The sequence below is a fragment of the Geotrypetes seraphini genome, chromosome 13, assembly GCF_902459505.1.
Source record: "Geotrypetes seraphini chromosome 13, aGeoSer1.1, whole genome shotgun sequence".
Lineage (NCBI taxonomy): Eukaryota > Metazoa > Chordata > Amphibia > Gymnophiona > Dermophiidae > Geotrypetes > Geotrypetes seraphini.
This window is the reverse complement of record NC_047096.1, coordinates 83,188,519-83,194,518: the sequence shown is the minus strand read 5'-3', so window position 1 is coordinate 83,194,518 and position 6,000 is coordinate 83,188,519. Positions and strand designations below refer to the sequence as shown.

At 47.2% G+C, this 6,000-nt stretch overlaps 1 protein-coding gene across 2 annotated transcripts in view; it reads left to right on the top strand.

The window, feature by feature from the left end:
- The first annotated feature begins 200 nt into the window (after positions 1-200).
- The window catches only part of KANSL1 (KAT8 regulatory NSL complex subunit 1), a 309,838-nt gene continuing 304,038 nt past the window's right edge, over positions 201-6,000 (top strand). Inside the window, exon 1 of one of the 2 annotated variants that reach the window (XM_033918391.1) lies at positions 201-586. The gene's annotated coding sequence lies outside the window, so the exon portion shown is untranslated. Of the gene's footprint in view, positions 587-679; positions 859-6,000 lie in introns of those variants that run through there. The other variant, XM_033918392.1, reaches the window with a different exon arrangement.

Genomic DNA, 6,000 nt, shown 5'->3' with positions numbered 1-6,000 from the left:
ACTTCATGGATACCTTAGGTGCAGTCAGTCAGTGTAGACTTATTACTCTTGGGAATAGGAAGAACTTTTTTCACGGAATGTTAGAAAAGCGTCTGGCAACCCTGGTGGGAGGAGATTAGAGCATCAAAGGAAGAAGTGTAGATGGGAAGGAAAAAGGGGTCTGCGGTAAAGTAACCGCTAGCAGAATGCTGGTGGCGACGGCGGCGGAGGATCCTCCAGAGCTTACGTTAAAAGCGCGACCCAAGCTCCCCCAGGAGGGAGAATCAGTGGCGAGAGAATATTGTGAACAAAAAATGAGAGAGCACTTCCTGTTGTAAACGCCTAACTAACACTGTTGGTGGTCCAAGGCCTGTTCATGAGAGAAGCAGGCGGCACGGGCTCCAGGTTCAAATCCTCCCAACCCAGGGCCACAGGAGTTACAAGCTTCCCGCGTCTCGGCGCGAGCAGAGCAGCAGCCCCTCAGCGGACACCTCCGCCCTGCCTCTCGGCCTCTGACTGACAGGCGCTGAGCCAATGACGGCGCCCTGCCCTCTGCCCGCCGCCAATGAGAGAAGGTGTCCCCTTCAAGGCCGGTTGAGCGGTGCAGGTAGGTGCTGCTGCTGGAGCCGCCGGGGCAAATTGGAGGGAGGGGGCGCGGGGCAAATGACAGCGGCTGGCGCGTGGGGGCAGTGGAGAGAGGGGCGCCCCCTCCCCACCCGGCGGGCCGACGGGGCCGGGCCCGGGCAGGGGGCGGCAGCAGCAGGCCACAAGCAGAAGCAACGGCCCCCTCTCTCGGCTTATTTAGCAAGTTGGGGGGCGGTAAATGTCTACCTGAATGTTGGCGAATATTGCAAGAGTGACTCGGACGTCTGAAGAAAGGTGACGAGCAAATGACATTTGCTGTCTGTCTGTCTAATTATAGATATGCATTTTCCATTCTGACTCTAGATGGAAGGCAGCTTACTAAATAATACTATTCTACTTGAAAATATCATTTTCATAAATTCTGACTGCTCGTAATTTTACTAAATCATAAAATCTCTATAAATACTTAACATATGCTTTCATTATTATTTTGTCATAATTGGAGAGTTTAGCTGGATCAGAGTGACAACAAGGCCCTGGTGCTCCAAGCCTGCCTGAATCCGAAGGCAATGTAGTCTGCTGCTTGGGCATGGGAAAGTGCACTTCAGTGTAATAATTGGGACACAAGCAAAAAGCATCAGACTGGATGTGTCTTATTGTGAAGAATAAGAAGCAGTCAAGATAGAAGAAACTAGTGAAATTTCTCAGCCCTGGTAAAAACCTGGGTATATTTTGTACATTTGAATAGACAACAAGCAAAATTCTGATCGAGGGGATCTTGTTGGACTTCTTTTCTAACCTTCTTGCTGATTTCAACATCTTCTCCCACCCCAGTCACTGCTTTTCTTTATTTGAAATCCACCCGTCCATCTATTACTCCTCTACCTCTGACAAGTCCCCTTCTGCCTTTCTCATTCTTGGCTTTCCATCTTCCTTGATTCTTCTTCTCCCTCCCTCCTTCTTGACGATTTTAACATTCACACTGATGAGCCCTCTGACACTTATACCTTTAACTCCTCTTCTTATCTCCATCTACATGTCCTCCCTTGGTGCTCTAATCTCCTCCCATGACTTCCAGAACCATCTCTATGCTGATGACTCACAAATTTACCTCTCTAAGCCCAAAATTTCTATGGGAATCCAGGCCCAAGTCTCAGCCTGTCTGGCTGACTTTGGTACCTGAATGTCTCGCTGCCTCCAGCATTTTCAGAAATGCTCCCAGTTCCATGTGCAGGACCCAAGAGGCAGGCAGAGCTCTGAAGTCTTAATGCACAGAGGTCAAACTCGAGGCCTGCAGGCCGAATCTGGCCCGCCTGGCCAATTTATGCGGCCCACGGTGTGTTGTGGCGTTTTCATTGCCACCCCCAGTGTTATCTGCTCCCTCCTCCTCACTGCCGTAGTGTGCACAAAGCCACGGGCAGCGGCTCCTACACGTGTCCCGCACCCTAACCAGAAGCCTTCTCTCTGATGTTGCGCTTCCAGATGAGGCGTGGGAAGCTCGAGAAGCCACCACCCATGGCTTTGTGCACACTGCGGCAGTGAGGAGGAAGGAGCCGGCCAGAAGATAACACCGGGAGCGGCAATGAAAACGCCGCATCGCACCGCGGGCTATTTAAGGAGTCCCAATAGAAAGGTTTCAATTTTGTCTTGAAACGATTGAGTAGGGGTGTGGACCAGCAGGCGCGGGGAGTTGCTGTAAGGTCGTGCGATGACTGCGTCTGCTAGCTCTGCTCGGAAGAAGTAAGTGACATTGGAGGGGGTGGCCCGGCAGCCACAGTCATCTCGGGACCTTGCAGCAACTCCCTGCGTCTGGCGGTCAACCCCCTCCAACATCACGTATTTCTTCCGGGGCAGAGCCGGCAGCTGCATTCATCTCAGGACCTTGCTGCATGGCTTTGGGAAGGAGGGAGAGAGAGCAAGGAGCAGGATATTGGTATGGAAGGGTGGTAGAGGGAGAGAAAGGGGGCAGATGCTGATGGAATTGGTGTGCAGGGAAAGGGGGAGAGACATAAGGGGGAAGGATACTGGATGGAATTGGGTTGGAGGGAAAGAAAGGGAGCAGATGTTTATTTATTTTTTTTGCTTTAGGGGACATGTGTCACTGTTTCTGTGGTGTTCAGAGTCCAGCTTCTTGGTGGTTCAATTTAACCTTTGGCTACCTATTTCTATTTTAATCCCCCCTTTTACAAGACTGTAGAGGAAATGAAGACGGGAAACTGACAGGGTTGACGGTCAGTCTAGAAGAGGTATGCAGACAAATTGATAAGCTTAAAAATGGTAAATCGCTGTGACCGGACGGCATCCACCCGAGGGTAATCAAGGAACTGAAAGGGGTTATTGCAGAATTTCTTCAACTAATAGCCAATCTGTCAATTCAATCAGGAAAGATTCCGGAAGACTGGAAAGTGGCAAATGTTACGTTGATTTTCAAGAAAGGTTCGAGGGGAGATCCGAGAAACTACAGACCAGTGAGTTTAAAGTTTAAGTTTCAAGTTTATTATAATATTTGATTAATCTCCTATTCCAACTTCTAAGCGATGTACAAATCGATAAAAATTACAGAGATAGGAGAAACAAACATAACTAACAAAGGGACTAAAACTACTAAACATAATGAAAACCAACTTATACAAACATAATAAAACACAAGGAAAGACTAGGAAAGAAATATAATCTGATTAATATAAAGAAAAACAATTAAGGTTAAGAACAATAGGCAATCTAGCCAATCAATGTAACTCTGTATTTCTAAATTAACCTTTTGTAATCCGCCTTGAACCGCAAGGTAATGGCGGAATAGAAATCCCTAATGTAATGTAATGTAATAGGAAAGGGAAGGAGAAAACTCTCAAAAAACAGAAAAATAAAATGAAAGTCATAAGCAATTCATTTAGTCATTGAATGCATCTTTAAAAAGAAAACCCCTGAGTTTGCTCTTGAATTGTTCCAAATTCTTTTCCTCTCTTAAATAAATTGGAAGTGTCTGACTTCAGTACCGGGGAAGATGGTAGAGGCGCTGATAAAGGAACACATCATTGATCACCTTGATGGACACAAAATGTTGAAGACCAGCCAGCACGGCTTCAGCAAAGGAAGATCTTGCTTGACAAACTTACTGCATTTCTTCGAGGGAGTAAATAGGCAGATAGACAAGGGAGACCAGTTGACATTATATATCTAGATTTTCAGAAGGTATTCAACAAGGTCCTGCATGAACGTCTACTTTGAAAAATTGCGTGCCATGGGATCGAGGATGATATACTCACGTGGATTAAAAACTGGTTGGCGGATAGGAAACAAGTGGGGGAAAATGGACAATACTCAGACTGGAAAAGTGTCACGAGTGGAGTGCCACAGGGTTTGGTGCTTGGGCCTGTGCTCTTCAACATATTTATAAATGACCTAGAAATTGGCACGACAAGTGAGGTGATTAAATTTGTGGACAATACAAAGTTGTTCAGAGTAGTGAGGACACAGGATTGCCAAGACCTACAGTGAGATATAAACACCCTTGAGGAATGGGTCGCGAAATGGCAAATGAGGTTCAACGTAAATAAGTGCAAGGTGATACATGTCGGTAATAAAAATCCATATGCACCAATACAGGATGTCCGGTGCTATATTTGGAGAGAGCTCCCAGGAAAGAGACTTGGGAGTACTTGTAGACAAGTCAATGAAACAGTCCGCGCAATGTGTGGCAGTGGCGAAAAAGGCCAACAGAATGCTAGGAATGATTAAGAAGGGGATCACAAACAGATCTGAAAAGGTTATCATGCTGCTGTACCGAGCCTTGGTACACCCCTACCTGGAATACTGCATCCAACACTGGTTGCCATACATGAAAAAGGACATAGTACTACTCAAAAGGGTCCATAGAAGAGCGACAAAAATGGTTAAGGGACTGGGGGAGTTGCCATACAACGAGAGGCTAGAGAAACTAGGCCTCTTCTCCCTTGAAAAGAGGAGACTGAGAGGGGACATGATAGAAACATTTAAGATATTGAAGGGAATTGACTTAGTAAAGAAAGAGAGATTGTTCACCCTCTCCAAAGTGAAGAGAATGAGAGGGCACTTGCTAAAGTTAAAAAGGGATAGATTCCGTACTAATGTAAGGAAGTTCTTCTTCACCCAGAGAGTGGTAGAAATCTGGAACGCTCTTCCAGAGGCTGTTATAGGAGAAAGCACCCTTCAGGGATTCAAGAAAAGATTAGATAGGTTCCTGCTGGACCAGAACATACGCAGGTAAGGCTAGACTCAAATAGGACACTGATCTATGACCTAAGGGCCTCTGCGTGAGCCGACTGCTGGGCACGATAGACCGCTGGTCTGACCCAACAGCAGCAATTCTTATGTTTTAGCACCAGCCGTGGTGGTAATATCTCTGATCTTCAGAATTCTATGAGCGTCTGAGCTGTTACCACCGTGGCTAAAAACCGCACTACCGGTAACACGACAGAGTGAAATCCCCAATGGACAAGGCTAAGCAGCCGGTTTAGAGTGCTGCCAGCCCGACACTGCTTCGGTTGAAGGTAGGGCTCGCTCACGGTCAGCGGGGAAGGAAGGATGGGTTTGGCTGTCCAGTGGTGGTGGTGGGCCGGGTTGAAGAGTTGCTGGCGAATCCCGGGACTAGGGATTATTTTTGGGGTAGGGCTTATTTTCGGGGAAACACTTTTTGCTCCATAACATGTTAGGATGGAGTCCTTGGACTCTTCTAATGTGATTTCTTCCCAGGATTGTGCAAATTGGGCGCTTTTGGAGCGTTTTTGCGCCATGTGTTGTGTGGCACTGCCAGGAGTAGTAACAGCGCAAAGCTTAACCTCTCCCCTGATTAAGCAGGTAACTAAATGCTTGGCTAGCCTGGCGAGGCAAACTATTTTGCTTTTGGGGTATGTGCAAGGTTGCGGACCCTCCGCAGCCTACAAACCACATACTTCAGTCCTCAGGGTAACTGCATCCCAGTAGCCGGAGGCCTTCTCAGACTTTATGGAATATTTGTGGAATGCATTTCAAAGCCAGTGTTCTTCCCCCACTCTACCTCTACTCTGTCTGTCAGCGGCATTGGTTCTATGGGCACATCTTCTTCTCAGTCCACCTCTGTTCCAGTGCTGCATGATTCTGATCTAAGTGATCCATTGGATGATGACCTGCTTGCTGGCCCTTTATTCTCTAGCGCAGTGCTTTCGGGCATGGGAACTCAGGGGCTGAATTCTGGCTCTTCGGAGTCCTCAAGGGCAGCTTTGCCAGATTTTATATATGAGTCTCTACTGAAGTTGAATTTGGTCACTTAGTTGGCTTTGTCCATTTTTTTCCTACTGGCTTTGTAGAGTGCGCTCCCAGTCCCAGAAGCCTTTCCCTGGCACCCTGATATGAGCTTTTTGATCGCCGAGCAGTATGTCTTTATGGAAGGAGCTCTTAGGATAGCGTGGACCTTCTCTT